The sequence below is a fragment of the Panthera pardus genome, unplaced genomic scaffold (genome assembly GCF_024362965.1).
Source record: "Panthera pardus isolate Hobbes unplaced genomic scaffold, ASM2436296v1 HiC_scaffold_18, whole genome shotgun sequence".
Taxonomy (NCBI): Eukaryota; Metazoa; Chordata; class Mammalia; order Carnivora; family Felidae; genus Panthera; species Panthera pardus.
The window spans coordinates 24,267,576-24,284,907 of NW_026526743.1; positions in this window are offsets into that span (position 1 = coordinate 24,267,576).

The window sequence follows — 17,332 nt, forward strand, 5'->3', positions numbered from 1 at the left end:
GGTTATTACTGGTAGCAACTGGGGCTCAGTCCTGTTGAATACCTCTGAGAGACAATATAGAGAACATGCCTTAGCATTCTCCAACCCAATGGGTAAAAGCACTGGGCTACTGATCCACCACTTTCTGTCCATCATTGATGTAGGGATGTTCCAGAGGCATAACTCCCCTGCACTTCGGGCCAGTTTACATATGACCCAAGCATGTTAGTGGCCAACAGAGCCCTCAGGTAAAGAACTTGCAGTAGGAGGTGCTCAAGTTGAGTCAGCATGCAGCGATACAGCTTAGAAACTGACAGTCTCTTCTACAGTGGAATGACCTGAATGAAGTTACTGAGTTCACATGTCAATTTCAGTACTTATTGTGTGACCTCGGAGAAGTTGCTTCATCTCTCTGTGCCTCAGTTTCCTCCTAATAGTGTCTACCTCATGCAGTTGTTAAGAGAATTAAGTAGATTTTTCTATCTAAAGTGCTGAAAGCAGGGGCGCCTGGGTGGCTCAGTCGGTTAAGCGGCTGACTTCGGCTCAGGTCATGATCTCACGGTCCGTGAGTTCAAGCCCCGCGTCGGGCTCTGTGCTGACAGCTCGGAGCCTGGAGTCTGTTTCAGATTCTGTGTCTCCCTCTCTCTGACTCTCCCCCGTTCATGCTCTGTCTCTCTCTGTCTCAAAAATAAATAAACGTTAAAAAAAATTAAAAAAAAAAAAAAAAATAAAGTGCTTAGAGCAGTGCTTGGCAACATACCAAGTGTTAGTTAATGCCGTTATCATATTTTGTTTATTGTGATTTTAAAACCCACCAGGATCTGTTCACCCAGAATAGACCCTGGTTCCAGGAAAACACTTCAAGAGCCCAGATGGAAAGAAATTTAAGAGTGCTATTCCTCCCTGAGCTAAAAGAATTAAGCTCTGAAGCACAGAAATTAAGACCATTTTTATTAATGTTTTCTGAAGTGGTGAGAAACAAGTTGCAGAGCACAGGTAAATAAGTAGGAGAGAAACCAGATACCAAAGGAAAATCTTAAATTAAATTTCAGTAAGAATCATCATCTCAGCACTCACATCTTAGGGCCAGGCAAGCCCACTGGATGTAGCCTAAGGCAAAGGGTTGTCACTGGGCCAGAGCAGCCATCTGTGCCCCGTTACATCCTGTGGTAGTTTGCCTGCCTTTGTCCCTTCTTTCCTTGATTCCTCCAGAAAAGTATCCCCTGAAAGCTGGATATGTTATCATTCACACATCTCAGCACTTTGCCCCACTAAACAGTCAAAGCCAGAGAGGCCCTCCTAATACTGTTGACATCAACTTGGGTTTATGAAAATTTGTTTGGGATAAGAAGTCTACAAAGAAATCTAATCTAGCTTCAGAATTGGAAGACCATGAGAGGAGTGGGCCACAGCACGTTTCCAGGACTCTGCTACCTGAACTCTTTCTTGCTTCCTCCCCACTCTCTGCTCCCAGACAGACTACATAGGGAGAGAAGTTCCAAGTCCCACCCACACACACTCTCTCTCTCTGTCTCTCTCTCATAACAATATTAATCCCTAGCCCTGTGTGCCAAGCCCTTTCCTCAATGCCTATGTGCTTGCTATCATTACAGTCCCACTTTGCAAATGAGGAAACTGAGGCCAAATAAATAGAAGAAGGCAGATAGTGAAGCCAAGATTCAAACTCACGCAAATTCCAGCAGCCACCTCTCCATTACCTGACCATATTCTACTTTTTTTTCATATTGGTGTCTCTTGTGCACCTGCTTTATCTCCCCTGGCCAGGTGGTGAGTTGCTTAAAAGTAGGGTTCATGAATACTTAAGTGTAAAGGGCATCACAAGATAATTTAATTGAATCCGTTCTAGTTTTCTGTCAAATGCTGACATCTCTTATCTGTTGTCATTTAACTTTTGCTTGAATAATACCAAAAAGATAGACTGTTCTTTGGAGACAAATCTCATTACTAGGAGTTTCTGCTTTATTCTGAGCTGAGAACTATTTCCATTGAATTTAAAATGGCTTCCCCTTCCACATGACAGCTCTTCAGATATGCAGAGACAGAAATCTTATCACTTTATAGTCTTCACTTCTCCATTCCAGAAACTCCCTTCACTACCTTTAGCTATTCCATCGCATTGCATCTTCTTTTCTATCCTGGTCACTTTTTTTAATATGAAATTTATTGTCAAATTGGTTTCCATACAGCACCCAGTGCTCATCCCAACAGGTGCCCTCCTCAGTACCCATCACCCACCCTCCCCTCCCTCCCACCCCCCATTAACCCTCAGATTGTTCTCAGTTTTTAAGAGTCTCTTATGTTGTGGCTCCCTCCCTCTCTAACTTTGTTTTTTTCTCCTTCCCCTCCTCCTTGGTCTTCTGTTAAGTTTCTCAGGATCCACATAAGAGTGAAAACATATGGTATCTGTCTTTCTCTGTATGACTTATTTCACTTAGCATAACACTCTCCAGTTCCATCCACGTTGCTACAAAAGGCCATATTTCATTCTTTCTCATTTCCAACTAGTATTCCATTGTGTATATAAACCACAATTTCTTTATCCATTCATCAGTTGATGGACATTTAGGCTCTTTCCATAATTTGGCTATTGTTGAAAGTGCTGCTATGAACATTGGGGTACAAGTGCCCCTATGCATCAGCACTCCTGTATCCCTTGGGTAAATTCCTAGCAGTGCTATTTCTGGGTCATAGGGTAGATCTATTTTTAATTTTTTGAGGAACTTCTACACTGTTTTCCAGAGTGGCTGCATCCTGGTCACTTTTCTAAAAATATCTTCCTGATAATAATGACATTTTTAAAACCTGGACCCCAGAAGTGAATAAGTCAAATGCAGCCTGCTCAGAGCAAATAATGTAATGTTTTGGACCTACTGCAATGACCAGCCCTTAGAATATGTTTCTGGAGTTATGGCATAATATTTATGAGTGGCTGAGCAAATGACAATCATCCCACTACTAACTTTCTGAGCCTGTGATTTGTCATCTGAAAAATGGGAGTAATAATCAGTTTTTCCCACTTCAAAGTTTTGTGAGAAGGAACAGGCCAACATATATAAAAAGTGAAAAATATAATTAAAAGCCATGTAATACATCAATTTAATCTGTTCCCTGTCAGAATTAGAAGGACAAAACTTGGCCAAAATCTGAGGGGAGAAAGGTAGATCTATCCTCCAATAAAAAATTTAGTGCCTCAATGAAATCCCAAAGACCGGATCAGCAGTTTGGTGAGAACAACAGTGGACTCATTTTTCCCATGCCTGTAGCTAATACCCGTCGTTTTGGCTGTCCATCATTCTGCTATTCTTCTTTTGATAAAATAGTCTCAGTGATCTTCTGGGTAATCACTCCTCCCTCACTCTCATTCCTTGTCAGTCAAGAGGGACTAAACCCTCCCCTAGCCCTACAGGATGACACAGACTTTAGCCAAACAGCATATCCCATCTTTTTGACCACAGTGTTTGGTTCTTGGATCAGAATTATACCTAAATTAGACCAATGAAGATCAAACTTAAAGTTTCTCTTTAACTCAATGGAAGTTGAGCCAAGAAAGAGAGAAAGTAAACCCTGGGCATATCGTCTGAGGTTGGATCAAGCTATCCCTGAAGTGAGACTAGCTCTGTATTTTTCAATTACACAAGCCAATGACTTCTCTGTATTGCTTACACCAGCCTGGATTTAAATATATACCTGAAATCAAAAGAATACTTGTGTATAAAATCCCCTATGGCACTACCCACCTTTTCTATCCCTTTTTTTGTAGTTGCTGAGATAGAAATATAGGGAATCACAGTTTAGCCATCCCCAAACAGTCTGTAAGACTCCACGAGCATGGTGCTAACTATGAAGTCCTCTTTCTTATAAAATGAAGAGAGTAGAATCTGCCTTTCAGAATTGTTTTGAGGATTAAAGGAGGCAGTGTGTGTAAATTGCTCTGCACATTGCATGACACATATTAAGTAACAGCAGCACATTTTTCTTCTACTTTCCCAAAGCACTGATCTACTGTGTTCCCAGCATGTGACAAAGGCTTTGTACTTTGATCACATGAACTCATGAGTGCAGAAATGCAGTGTTACAAGTGCAAAGTGAGAATTAGGATCTAATCACAAAGAAGCAATCTACAGGGAGAGACAAATGAGAAAAGGCCCTTCAGTACAAAGCTACCATTCAGTACAAAGCTAGAGTGTCTGTTCTAGTTTCTCATAGATAAGCAATCTCCATAAAAGGTTGTCATTGACATAGAACAGCTGTTTAAGGGGTCCTTGAAAGATTCAGAAAATTTTTTGAACTTTGGTTTAACCTACTTCTTCTCTTCTCTTCCAGTGTCCCTGAATATACTCCCTTCTATCCTTTCCTTGTGGCAGAAGTACATAGGAAGTTACCACTACCCTTCAGATGGCCTTAGCTAGATAAGAAGAGTGAAGAAGTGCTTCATCAGAGTGTTTGGGGGGTGAAGAAGCCTGTGCACCCCAGGGTCATGATGCTAAAATTCTTCTGCCTATCCTTTTCAAGTAGCTCCCCTTTCCCCTGAGGAGATACATTTGTCCACAGGTGTCACCACCACACCTCCAGCCTATCTCAGTGCTCTTCTTTCCTCCAGAAGCTTCTCTGGATCCCACGACATAAAATAACTGCCACTATATAATTGCTGGACATTTCACTATATACCATTTGGCACAGTGAACTTATAATAGCGTCTAACTTTCCTCTTGGGGACAGATACCATGTCCTCCGTATATTTGTAAAAGTGCCTAGCATTATAGATTCTTAAAGATTAAATTTTAAATGTGTCTTAAAGCCATACAGTCACCACAGTTTCATAGTCTCAGCAAATCCTCTTTCTCACATCATCATCATCATCACCACCACCACCACCACCATTATCACCACCACTATCATCAGCAGCAGCAGCAGCAGCAGCATCACCATCAAAGCCATACCTACTTGGGCTTCCCAGAAAAACTGCTTTCCTGCCAGAGTCTGACTGAAAATATCTTTCTCAATTTCCATTTGCTTTGACCTACTATGCAAAGATCATATATTAACTCAACTACTTTATTTAAATACTTGACCAAATCAAAATTTTACACTTCTACAAGAGATGTTCAAATGTATCAGTCCATTTAAATCTTCTCTGAGTCCTTAGAGAATAGAATCACTTTCAGTAACAACATCAGTTTACTACTAACTGGGGGAATTTCCTCCTAAAATCTTCATATGAAGAAGTTATGAGAAAGAAAGAGAGATAGAAAAAACGGAGGAAGGAGAGGAAGAAAGAAATGAGAAGGATATGGAGGAATTTTTTGCTTGAGCACTATTATTTGATGGAAGGTTAATAAAAGTACATCTGTTTTGAAAGTATATATTTCATCATACACACTTTCACATAGCCAATTATAATGATTAAATGGTATTTGTTTTCATGAAAGCAAATAATAGGCTTAATATCTTTTTAAAGAAATTATCAGGCAAAAAAACAGTAATGCAGATAAAAGGTCATATTCTGGGACAACTTCATCCAATGACTCCAATCTCAGAAACCCATGACCATAAGCATTTGTAGGCATTTTTTAAATTAGGTATAATTGACAAATAAATTTGTATACATTTAAAGTTTACAATATGATGATTTCATATACATATACATTGTGAAATGAATACCAAGATCAAGTTAATCAACACATCCGTCACCTCACATAATTATCTTTTATTTTATTTTTGTTAAGAAAACTTAGGATCTACTCTCTTAGCAATTTCAAGTATAGAATACAGTATTATTAAGTATAGTTACCATGTTATACATTAGATTATCAGCACTTCTTCATCTTATAAAAATATTTGTACCCTTTCATAACATCTCCCATTTCCCCTACCCTCTAACCCCTGGCAGCCACAATTCTACTCTGTTTACATGAGCTCAATTTTTGTTTGTGTTTTTCTTTCAGATTATATATATAAAGGATACAATACTTGTCTTTCTCTGTTTTGGTTTATTTTATTTAGCATAATGTCTCCCAGGTATATCCATGCATCAAAAATGGGAGGATTTCCTTCCTTTTTATGGATGAATAATATTCCATTGTATACAAATATCCCACACTCTTTATCTATTTACCCACTGATGGACACTTGCATTGTTTCCATATCTTGGTTATTGTGTATATTGCAATGAACATGGGAGTGCAGATAACTCAAGATATTGATCTTGTTTCCTTCAGATAAATTCTCAGAAGTGGAATTGCTGGATCATATGATAGTTCTACTTTTAATATTTTGAGGAACTTCCATTCAATTTTCCATAATGGTTATACTAATTTACATTCCCACCAACGGTGCATAATTGTTTCCTTTTCTCCACATCCTCACCACCACTTTTTATCTCATCTTTTTTATAAAAACCATCCTAACAGGTGTGAGATTATATCTCATTGTGTTTTTATTTACATTTCCCTGATGATTAGTGATGTTGAGCACCTTTTTATATAGCTCTTGGGCATTTGTATATCTTCCTTGGAAAAATGTCTATTCAGATCCTTTGCCTATTTTTAACTTGGATTTTTTTTTTTTTTTTTTTTTTTTTTTTGCTATTGAGTCATATGAGTTCCTTTTATATATTGGCAATTACCCTTAATCTGATATATGGGTTGAAAATATTTTCTCAAAAGGAAAGAAAGAAAGAAAGATGGAAAGAAAGAAAGAAAGATAGAAAGAAAGAAAGAAAGATGGAAAGAAAGAAAGAAAGAAAGAAAGAAAGAAAGAAAGAAAGAAAAAATATTTCCTCCCATATAGTAGGTTGCCTTTTTATTTTGGTACTTGTTTACTGTATAGAAGTATTTCAATTTGATGTGATCTCATGTGTTTATTTTTGCTTTTGTTGCAGGTGGTTTTAGTGAGATATATATATATATATATATATATATATATATATATAATTGCCAATTACAATATCAAGTAGCTTTTTCCTTATGTTTTCTTCTAGGAGTTTTACAGTTTCAGCTTATGAAATTAGTCAAATTTGAGTTATTTTTGTGAGTTGTGTAACATGGGGTTCAGTTTCATTCTTTTGTAGCTATATATCTATTTTCCCAACACTATTTATTGAAAAGAGTGTCTTTTCCCATCGTATGTTCTTGGTACCATTGCCAATCATTAGTAGATGTAGATGTTGGTTCGTTTCTGGACTACCTATTCTGTTCCGTTGGTCTGTGTATCTGGTTTTTTGCCAATAGCATACCTTTGATTACTATACTTTATAATATAGTTTGAAATTAGAATGTGTATGTGGCATTATTTACAATAGCCAAGACATGGAAACCACATAAGTGTCTATCACCACATGACTAAAGAAAATGTGAGATAGATAGATGATGAATAGATAGATAGATAGATAATAGAATAGTGTTCCTACAAGTTAAGGGTTCAGTCCTAGAAGACTGTCCCCCCAGCATCAGAATGAGAATCACAAATCAGGTTGTCACCTGTGCTGACTGACAAGCTATAGATTGGAGATTCCAATGACCCTCTCTGTAGACTTGATTAATTTACTAGAATAACTCACAGAATCCAGAAACATTTTATTTACCAGGTTACGGGGCTTATTACAAAGAATATTAAAGGATACAAATCAACAGCCAAATGAAGAGAGATATAGGGCAAGATCCTGAACAAAGGAGATTTTATCACCTTGGAGTTTAAGGCCCAGCATGGCAACACATGGATAGATTCTGGTTTACTAACCTAGAGCTCTCCAAACCCTGTCCTTTGGGTTTTTATGGAGGTTCCATTACATAGGCAAGTTTGATTAAATCATTAGCCATTGGTGATCAAAAGCAATTTCTAGTCACTCTCCAGTCCCTGGAGGTCAGGGGGTGGGACTCAATGTTCCAACCTTTTAATCATATAGCTATTTGTTTTGGCAACCACTTCCCATACTTAGGTGCTTTTCAAAAATAATTTCATTAACATATGCTCAGGCATGGTTGAAACAGGTTTGTTATGAAGAGCAAGACACTTAGATAGTTCTCATGATTTAGGAAATTCCACAGGTTTCTGTCCCAGAAATGAGGACAAAGACTAAATACATATTTCTTATAACAAATCACAGTATCACAGTTAGTCTGGTTAATGGCTTATAGATTCTGTCCCTTAAAAAAACAAGTTCTTAGTTTTCTTGATCTCTTCGGTTGTCTTTCTAGTCTCTATTTCATTTAATTTTGCTCTGATTTTTGCTTTCCCCATCATTCGAACTTTGGGCTTAGTTTGGACTTCTTATTCTACTTCTTTGTGGTATAAAGTTAGGTTGTTTATCTGAGATTTTTTTTTTTTTAATGCAGGAGCGTTTTCATAGACAGCCTTTATTATGTTGAGGTGTGTGCCCTCTAACCCTACTTTGTTGAGGGTTTTTAGCATGAATGGATTTATACTTTGTCAGATGCTTTTTCTGCATCTATTGAAAGTACCAAATTGTTCCTAGTCTTTCTTTTATTAATGTATTGTATCACACTGACTGATTTGCAAATATTGAACAATTTTGGCAACCCAGAAACAAATGCCATTTGATCATGGTGAATGACTCTTTTAATGTACTGTTGGATTTAGTTTACTACTATTTTTGAGAATTTTTACATCCATATTCACAGGGATTAGTATGTAGTTCTCTTTCTTAGTGGAGTCTTTATCTGGCTTTGATATCAGGGTAATGCTAGCCTTTTGGCATGAACTTGGAAATTTTCCTTCATTTTCTGTTTTTTTTGGAACAGTTTGAGAAGAATAGGTATTGACTCTTTAAATGTTCGGTAGAATCTACCTGTGAAGCTATCTGGCCTTTGACTTTTGTTTATTGGGATATTTTTTATTGCCGATTCAGTTCCTTTGATGGTTATCAGTCTATTCAAGTTTTCTATTTCTTCCTGTTCCCATATTGGTAATACATATGTTCCAAAAAATATATCCATTTCTTCCAGATTGTCCAATTGATTGGCATGCATTTTTTCATAATATTCTATTCTCTTATTTCTGTGGTGTTGGTTATTTCTCTTGTCTCATTAGTGATTTTATTTGATTCCTTTCTCCTTTTTTTGATAAGCCTGGCTTGAGGTTTATCAATTTCATTATTTTTTTTAAAAGAATCATCTTTTGGTGTTATTGATCTGTCGACTATTTTTTTAAGTTTCTGTATCTTTTATTTCTGCTCTTGTCTTTAAACACCTCTTAACTACACAATTCACTAAATGCAAATTGAAAACACGTGTGACCAACCCACCAATGGCTATTTTGTATTACACAGAGCCAAAGACAGAAGAGAGACACAAAAACCAGAGTGTGCAGCACGATGCAAAGATTTACTCAGGGTCCCAATATTGTAAACAGCATTGACAGAACCTCAGTCTAAGTTCTCAACACCTAGCCTTAGAGATGATGCCAGGCAGACAGTGTGGCTCCATGAAAAGAGCTGGATTCCAAAAAGGAGGATTGGTGAAAATCAAGCACATGGCAGTGAACTCAACCAGAGAGTAGCTGCCTTCTGCTACAAAGAGCATTTTCAATTCAGCAGGACTTATTGAACCCTGTTTGTGGAGATAAATGAGTGAGGGACATCCTATGATGAGCTTACAATCAGCAAAACCCTGGCCAACTTTATGGACAATGACAGTTCATGGCATGCTGAGATGTATGCCCCAGGAAAAAGAGAAAATGCTGTGATTCCTCTGGAAAAGAAAATATGTCAGCATGCGGGGGGTGGGGAGGGGATCATGACACAAAACCTACCCAATGTATTACAATTATGATAATTCTTACTGTGTAGTATTGGCACTGAAGTCAAAGAAAGAGATCAATGGAATAGAACTAGCAGACCCAAAACAGATCCATGTGGGGATTTAGCAGGTGATAAGGATGACATTTCAAATTGGTAGAAAAAAAATTCAATACATGCAACAATTTGCCATCTACTTGGGAAAAGTTAAATTTACATCACATGCCTGATACCATAAACAAACTTGAATCCCGGATAGTTTAATAAGCCAAATGCACAAAATTCATATAAGTAATAGGAGAAACTATATTTTTAATGTTCTGTAATATTGGGGTGGGGAAAACATGACACAAAACCCAGAAACTATAATACAACAAGATTATTTACATCTTTAAGCTTATATATGTTAAGTATACCAATAAAAGTTACCCTTTATTGTCATTATCATATGATTCCACTTGTCCTTGGAATCTAAGCTACAAAACAAAGAAAAAAAGACAAACCAAAAAAAAAAAAACAAAAAACAAAACAACAACAACAACAACAACAACAAAAAACGGACTTTTAACTGTAGAAAACAAATTGATGGACACTTGACGGTTTAAATAGGTGTGAAAGGGATTAAGAGAACACGTATCATGATCAGTACTGAATTATGTATATAATTGTTGAATCACTATATCGTTTACCTGAAACTAATAAAACACTGTATAGTAACTAATGAGGGACCATAAGATAAACTGAGGGCCAAGCACTGGCTAACACACACACATACACACATACATGCACGCACACGCGCACACACACACACCCTAGGTGGGATTTGTGTAATATTCCTCAGGCACTCCTGGATGCCAAATAACAAAGGAAAGGAAGGAAAACAAATGGCTAACTGATAGAGCACAGCCATGCAGGACGTGAGTCTCCAACAGTTTACAAATATATTACTAAATTACAAGAAAAAGGCAATGGAGAAAGGCAATAGCTTAATCTCCAAAAACCTGTAGACTCAGTTTCCTGGAGCCCCAATATCACCCCCTCCCTAGTTAAATGGGGAACAAAGGCAAAAAGGAAATGCCAGGTGAAATTAAATTTCCTTATAACCTGCAGCCCATTGACAAATATTTGAAGCTGGAAGAGTAAAACATTGCTCCAGGAACTCCCTACTGTCTTAATGTTAATGCTTTGGCAGAGGGGGAAAAACAACCTTAACCTGACAATAGCTAGACCTCCAATATCCTGTGAGTTTTCTTTAGGATATGAAAGTCTCTTTGAAAATTTCCCCCTGAATTTACCTCCTCCAAGTCCATAGTATATAACCAGCCATTCTTCACTACCCCAGTGCAGCTCTTTCTGCCCCTGGGTCCTGTCCCCCAGCTTTAATAAAATCACCTTTTTGCACCAAAGACATCTTCAAGAATTCTTTCTTGGCCATCAGCTCCAAACGCCCATCATCATCCCAAAACTTCATCATTGACTACACTATTGTTATGTTTTTAATTAAAGAATAAAGAGACTTATAGTGAGAAGGAAAGTGGTAAAAAAGCAGATAAAAAGGGATAGCCAGATGTTGGAGGCCAGATACTCCCTTTGCATACTTTTGGCTTTTGTAATCTTGATTGCCCCTTGTATCGGCCTACAGCCAGGAACCAGAAGCTTGACTGTACTAGCCTCATGCATCCTGGAAGCACATATGGATAAAAGACCAGTAAAACCTGAGCTGGATGATCAATCTTTGGAAGTGACTCTGCTGGGCTGCCACCAATGAGAAATAAACAGTCATTTCTGATTCCCTAAGCACGTGTCACTTGTCCCTTCCTGGGCACCGAGTATTTGCTGTAACATTTTTGTGTGTTGGCCGAGAAGCTGACAGCCACGCTGGCCCCTTGAGCCACCATTGTCATGAACCAGCAGGGGCACCACCATTTCAGGTCCTCTGGACAGGAAGGAAGGCGTGCCCCCTGTGGTTTCACTGAACCCTGAGCCTCACAGGGCCGATAATAGCCAGTCGTGCCTGCATTCTAATGGACCCTAGAGGGAAATCATAAAATTCTGCCAGGATGGAACATCGGATCGAGTGAGTGCCCCTGGGGACCCAGGATTGAGTTCAGGCCCGCCCTAGAGACAGAAGGGGAGCTTGATCACCTCCCAGATGACATAGTCACCACATAGGATAGGGAAGTCCTGGGTGGATATCTGTAATCTGTCTGAATGTGTGTGTGAGTGCCCATGATCCCTGGTTTCAGCTATGGAGTCAGAGTGGGTTCTACCCTATGATTCCATGATGACCTCATACAGCTCAAGACAGAATCGGTCCTCAGAAGCCTGATCCATTTCAGGGGCTTATACTGACCTGCCAATGCTAAGAGGCATCCAGGTCCCCATGCAAGGAGCAGCCAGGTGGACAAAGCCACCTCTGACCTCCTATTTATCCTGCAACACTATACACTGGGAGGGATCCACCTAGGATACCAGGATGGGGGAAAATTCCTCAAAACCAACTGTTTTAGAATGTATGATTAAGAATTTTAAAAAGGGGGGCGCCTGGGTGGCTTGGTCGGTTAAGCGTCCGACTTCGGCTCAGGTCATGATCTCACGGTCCGTGAGTTCGAGCCCCGCGTCGGGCTCTGTGCTGACAGCTCAGAGCCTGGAGCCTGTTTCAGATTCTGTGTCTCCCTCTCTCTCTGCCCCTCCCCTGTTCATGCTCTGTCTCTGTCTCAAAAATAAATAAACGTTAAAAAAAAAATTTTTTTTAAAGAATTTTAAAAAGGGATTTTTCAGGTGACTATGGGGCCAAATTGGCCCCCAGGAAATTACACACCTTCTGTGAATTAGAATGACTTATGTTCAGTTTAGGCTGGCCCCTGAGGGCACCCTAGATGTCCCCACAGTCGGAGCTGTTTATAAAGTAGTTAGTGGAGACCCTGGCCACTTGGATAAATTCCCATACATCAATCAGTGGGTGGAAATAGCCCAAGTCAAGCCTCTTTGGGTCCAGTTCTGCCTTAATAGTAAGGGACAATGTAGGGTCTTAGTGACATGGATGGAGAAGAAGACCTTTCAGCAGAAAAAACTGCCCCTCATCCTCCAAGAAAATTCAGAAGTCCTTCTGTTTCTGCCACCATATGCCCCCCATGCCCCACCAATCAAGGGAGGGGAACCTCACCTGCCTGACAGTCCACTTCTGTTGGTCTCTCCTCCACCAGCAGCCAGTCCACCCCAACCAGGGATACCTGAACTGATAGGAAGATGTCTTAGGTCTGTGGCTCAAGGTCCAAGACCCCCAATGGCAATGCAGATGCTGTTGCAGGAGATGAGGGGTCCCTAGTGAATAGGCTTCAATGGGACCCTACAAGAGTGGGGGATCAGTTTTTTACTACCAACCATTCTCCACTACTGACCTCCTCCACCCTACTCTGAGAAGCTGCAGGTTATGTTAGATCTCCTAGAATCCATAATACAGACTCATCGCCCTGCCTGGGTTGACTGTAAGCAGCTTCTCCTTACCCTTCTCAACACGGAAGAGCGCCAACGAATCCTCACTGAAGCCAGCAAATGGTTCCAGACTCAGGCACCGGATGGACAACTAGATGTTGAGGCTTGGGCATGGGAGGCTATGCCTGAAGAGGACCCTCACTTGGACCCCAACACAGAAGCAGAAAGGGCCAGATTAGAAAGATACTGACTCACCTTCCTCCAAGAGGTAAAAGCAGGGGCCAAAAATTCCAACATGGCAAAGGGATCTGAGGTCTTACAAAAGCCAGAAAAGAGTCCAGCTGACTTCTATGAAATATTATGTGAAGCCTTCAGAGTTTACACTCCATTCGACCCAGAAGCTCCTGAAAACCAGTGCATGGTCAGTGCTGCCTTCATGAGACAGGCCCAAGGTGACATTAGACAGAAGCTCCAAAAATTGGAAGGATCCCCTAGAAAAATCCCACTTAACTACTGGAAATCACCAACAAGGTTGTTGTAAATCAGGATCAACCTGCCAGAAAGGAGGCAGATCTAAGAATGAAATGAAAGGCAGCTCTCTTGGTCACTGCCTTGGGGCGACCACTCCCTCTGGAAGGACCACCACAGAAACCATGAGGGATTCAAAAACAAAGAAGAAGGGAACCACTGGGATGGGATCAATGATCCTACTGCAAAGAATTTAGACACTGAAAAAATGAATGCCCCAACCACTTAAAAGGAAAAACAAAAACCTCTTCTCCACCCAGCTGATACCAACCAGAACCACCTGAGGCTGACCTGATTGGACTGGCAGGAGTGGGCTCTGATTAGGACAGACTGGGCTCTATCCAACTAGGCCTCCATGAGCCCATGGTCAAAATGAAGGTAAGGGACGAGACAATAGACTTCGTGGTTGACATAGGGGCCAAACACTCTGTGGTGACACACAAAATGGAACCTCTTTCAGGTCCAGAAGTCGCCATCATATGAGCCACTGGGACACAAAACTAAAGGCCATTTGGCAGTGTCCGACAATGCCGGCTGGGGAGGGGGGTTGGGTCACCAAATAGTTATGAATTTCTGTATCTACCCGATTGCCCAGTCTCACTGTTAGGTACAGACCCACTAGTCAATTTGGGCACAAAAGTAACCTCACCTTGGATGGACAGATGCAACTGCACCTAAACAAAAAGGCCCAACACATGATTTGACCCCTGATGATTCCCTGGGAAGAGGAATGGAGATTACATGCTTCCCTTCCCCATGAGCCAACCATGGCCCCCAAGCTAGAAGCTGAATTCCCTTCAGTTTGGGCAGAAGGAAACTCCTCTGGTCTGGCAAAAAGCATCCCCAATATTAATTGACCTAAAGCCTTGGGCCTGACCTTTCAAAATATGCCAATATATGGTCCCATGGGAGGCATGCCTGGGGATCCAGACACAGTTGGACAGGCTACTCAAATGAGGACTTCTAAAATGATGCCAGTTCCCATGTAATAATCCCTTGCTGCCTATGAAAAGGCCTGGTTACTGCCTTATATAGGACCTAAGAGCCATTAATGAAGCAGTCATCACACTGTATTCAGCGTTGCCTAACCTATACATTCTACTAGGACTCATACCCTCTGAAGCAAGATGGTTCACATGTCTAGATTTAAAGGACACCTTCTTCTGTCTCCAGCTAGTGCCTAATCGTCAACCCCTATTTGCCTTTGAATGGGAAAACCCTACCACAGGGACAAAAGAACAAGTCACTTGGACTAGACTGCTGCAAGGATTCAAAAATTCACCAACCTTATTCAGTGGGGCCCTAGTCCTCCTCCAATATGTGGACAATCTCCTGTTAGACAGTCCCACACGGATACAGTGCTGGGAGGGAACCAGGGCCCTACTCAGGTTACTAGCAGAGGTGGGATACTGGGTGTCAAAGAAAAAGGCACAGATTTGCCAGCAGGAAGTTAAATATTTGGGCTTCAAAATTACCCAAGGTAAATGGATGCTGGGAGCTGAAAGGAAATGGGAAGTTTCCAAAAGTTCCTGGTAGCAGCAGGATTCTGTCGGATATGGATACCAGGGTTCTTAGAGTTGGCCAAACCTCTATATAAGGCACTAAAGGGGGAAGAAAGGACACCCCTTTTTTCGGGTCCTAATCAAGTAAACGCATTCAAGACCATAAAAACAAAACTCACCGAGGCACCAGCCTTGGGACTCCCAGATGTATCACAAGTTTTCAACCTGCTCATACATGAAAGGAATGGGGTGGCCCTGGGGGTTCTCACCCAGGAATTTGAACCTTGGCAAAGACCAGTGGCATACCTTTCAAAGCAGGCTGACTCAGTTCTGGCAGGATGGCCACCCTGTTTGAGGGCCCTGGCAGCCACCACACTTTTAATCAAGGAAGCAGACAAACTCACATTTGGACAAAACCTAAGCACTAAGTTTCTCCCTTCTGTTATTACCCTGATGGATGCCAGAGAGCAACACTGGCTAACTCATGCTCAGATGACAAAATATCAGGGACTGCTATGTGAGAACCCACAAATAAGACTGGAAGCCAAATAGCATTAACAACTCAGGCAACAACAGATGTTGGCGAGAATGTGGAGAAAGAGGATCTCTTTCACATTGTTGCAAGCTGGTGCAGCCACTCTGGAAAACAGTATGGAGGTTCCTCAAAAAACTAAAAATAGGACTTCCCTACAACCCAGCAATTGCACTACTAGGCATTAATCCATGGGACACAGGTGTGCTGTTTCAAAGGGACACATGCACCCCCATGTTTATAGCAGCACTATCAACAATAGCCAAAGTATGGAAAGAGCCCAAATGTCCATTTACAATGGAGTATTACTGAGCAATCAAAAAGAATAAAATCTTGTCATTTGCAACTACGTGGATGGAACTGGAGGGTATTATGGTAAGTGAAATTAGTCAATCAGAGAAAGACAAAAATCATATGACTTCACTCACATGAGGACCTTAAGAGACAAAACAGATGAACATAAGGGAAGGGAAACAAAAATAATTTAAAAACGGGGGGGGGACAACACAGAAGAGACTCATAAATATGGAGAACAAACTGAGGGTTGCTGGAGGGGTTGTAGGAGGGGGGATGGGCTAAATGGGTAAGGAGCATTAAGCAATCTACTCCTGAAATCATTGTTTCACTATATGCTAACTAATTTGGATGAAAATTTTAAAAAATAAAAAATTAAATTAAAAAACAAACAAACAAATAAACAAACAAACAAACAAACAAACAAATAAATAAAAAGACTGGAAGTCAAAAACTCCAAACCTGCCACTTTCTTACCCTCAGAAGTTTCCCCAGAGCATGATTGTCTAGAGGTACTTCATGAAGTCTATTCTAGCTGACCCAGCCTATCATATAGGCCCGTACAAAATCCTGAACTCATCTTGTATATCGACAGCAGCAGCTTCATGAATGAAGGCAAAAGATATGACAGTTATGCAGTAGTCTCTGGTTTTGAGGTCATGATATGCCCCAATTTGAGAGACCCCCCCAAAAACAATCCACCAGAGTCCAGAGTCAAAGCCAAGCAGGAAGGGTCGTTTATTGCAGGTTCGAACCCAGTCCTCCGCCCACTCGTTGCCAGTAACACTAAGAGGCCCCTAGCAAGGATCTTACAGCTTCTTTTATAGACAGGCACAAACAAGTTAGGGATTTTTTTGCGGTTACAGAGCTATTATTGGTTGACATTTAAATTTGAACACTCAGCAAACTTGATTGGTTCCCGCCTGTATTTCAAACCACTCAGTAGAAATTGATTGGTTCCCGCCTTTAGGTCAGACCACAACTGGGCACGCCCTGGCTGGTTACCGGAACGGCGGGGGGGTGGGGGGTGGGGGGGGAAGGTCTTTTCTTTGCAGTTGTGAGTACACCTGGTAATTTTTCTCTTAGTGTCTCATTCCCCCCTTTCTTTGGTGCCTTAAGAGCCAATCTTGGATCTTATGTGTCTGACTCAAATGTTTCGGTAATGACGGGTTGATATTGGGTCCTAAGGACCATCAGTTGGATCGTGTTAACTCTGTCTTTGATAAAGGCAACTAGTTTATTAATAATATAAGGCCCGAAGGTGAGGAGAAGGAGGAGTATAAGGGG